The sequence below is a fragment of the Eutrigla gurnardus genome (assembly GCF_963514095.1).
Source record: "Eutrigla gurnardus genome assembly, chromosome: 5".
Lineage (NCBI taxonomy): Eukaryota > Metazoa > Chordata > Actinopteri > Perciformes > Triglidae > Eutrigla > Eutrigla gurnardus.
In genome coordinates this window covers 30,811,358-30,813,857 of record NC_139919.1, presented here as the reverse complement: position 1 = coordinate 30,813,857, position 2,500 = coordinate 30,811,358, and positions in this window count along the sequence as shown.

Genomic DNA, 2,500 nt, shown 5'->3' with positions numbered 1-2,500 from the left:
ATGGAGGAGACCTGGTGGGGTCTACATGGAGGAGACCTGGTTGTGGTCTACATGGAGGAGACCTGGTGGGGTCTACATGGAGGAGACCTGGTTGTGGTCTACATGGAGGAGACCTGGTGGTGGTGGTGGAGGATGAAGCAGTAGAGTGAGGTCATTGTGACGCTGCAGGGCCTCCAGCTGTTAAACCGCTGCAGCGTCACTTTAACGGCACATAACCAACAGAACGCCGCCGGGCGCCGAGACGTCGCCGCATTCATCATCACGAAGAAAATGTGTCGCTCTGCTGTGAAGTTTATACGTTTATCGGAGGCTGGAAACACATCCGTCATTTTCATCGGTATTTATAATTATTTGTGTTTCTGTATTTTATCTTCATCAGGAATCATGCAGACTCTGTGTGAGTGAAATTATCCTTCTGTTCAACGTTCCACGATGTGTGTGTGTGTGTGTGTATATATATATATATATATATATATATATATATATATATATATATATATATATATATAAAGCTGTCTTTGTAAAACCCTTAAATACATATTATAGAATATAATCACATTCATACGTCACATTTTAATCAGTTTCACTGCCTCCTACTGGCCAGGCATGCACACTGCAGCGTTTTAGGTTAGCCTCAACATAGAACTTTTTTTAAACACAAAGGAATAAATGTCAGGGTTTTTTTTTTTGCGAGAACGTTGTCGTGGAAATGTAGCCTCACTTCCATACCACCACTTAGTCAGTGACCCTTGACCTCGGAGATCAACGCACTAGCTAGCTATAGCTAGTTACTTATCTGTTCTACACATATTAGCCTCCCGTCATCACAGGAAGCTGGATTTAGGCAACAAAACACTCTGTTAGGTCGAGGAGAAGAGTTTCTACGACCCTCCTTCCTGAGATATAAGCAGACATGTGAGGGTTATGGTTGGGGTTAGGATTATTGTGTGTATATATATATATATATACACACACGTGTAAATGTCCTCCTGTCAGGAAGAACAGAGTAGAATCGGAGCAGATCGTTCGGACACGCGGGAACAATGACCGCCGCCACGCTTTGTTCACATATTAACGGCTTTTTGTTCAGCTCCACTTTACAAACTGCAATCAGTGAGTCCATTTAAATGACAACACACACACACACTAAAGTGTTACAACCTTGGCCCATCAAGCAGATTACGTGGCTCTCTGTTCGACCCCCAGAGGTCGTTCAGCCTCGTGGCCTGTTGGGACAAGCTGCTCTGCTAATCAGCAGAGAGCCTCTCTCTCTCTCTTTCTCTCATATATGGGCGACATATGGGCGAACGCCGCTGTGACATCACAACAAACAACTAACCGGCGTACGTCACACATCTGGATCCACTATGGAGGTCTAGTGCTGGACCGGCTGTGGGGTCTTTATACTGATTCATCATGAAATGTAAATAATAAAAAAACATAATCTTATATCTTTATATCTGCCTTTTGTTTCTTTGTGTTCGTTTTTCATAATGAATGATCATTTAAGAGATACATTGAATTTCCTTTCCTTGTTTTTGGCTGTTCATGCCCCTTTTTGTATTTCTTGTGTATATTAAGTGTGTTTGGACATGTCTTTAGATCTTCATGGAAGTAGAAGTGGACGGATCTCTAATCTGATCATTTCATTTCAAATTCAGTGTGTGAAGTGTTAAAGCTCTTGAGCTCCAATCAGGTAATCAGTGTTTGTTCACAGCATCACAAAGAAACCACCGACACCACAGAGCCAATCATCTGCAATCATTTTAATGCAATTATTTGAATGGATTTGTTCATATTTATGAATGGTGATGATGTTTGCTGCCCTCGACAAATGTTATATTTAGCTCAGCTTTGATTGGTGAGGATCACACAGGCTACGTTTAAACTTCAGGTCCTCCAGGAAACGATGAATACAACGAGATGCACAAAGAAAGCATATAATTCAAAACAAAATAATATTTTAAAAACGAATTACCTTCAGAAAACCCCGGGTAGCCCCCAGAGAGGAGTCGCCCCCTGGTGGCCAGCAGAGAGAAGTAGGACCATTTTCTCATAGACTTCTATACAACCAGAGAGGAGTCGCCCCCTGGTGGCCAGCAGAGAGAAGTAGGACCATTTTCTCATAGACTTCTATACAACCAGAGAGGAGTCGCCCCCTGGTGGCCAGCAGAGAGAAGTAAGACCATTTTCTCATAGACTTCTATACAACCAGAGAGGAGTCGCCCCCTGGTGGCCAGGCTGCTTTTAAGGAGCTTCAGACTTTGAATTATGAAACTAACTTTGTTAAACCAGAATCCACATGGATCCAGATCCAGTAAGGGTGCTGCTCTGCCTGCTTTGTGTTCAACAGATCCACCCATCGCTCCTCCAACAGTCTAAATTTGGTCACTTCCTTCCCGGTTCGTCGTGACGTGCCTCGTTCCGGAGCGACTCCGACTCAGCGAACCCTGAATGTGATGAATGAATCCGACATCAAAGTGAGAATCTATGATCCGTC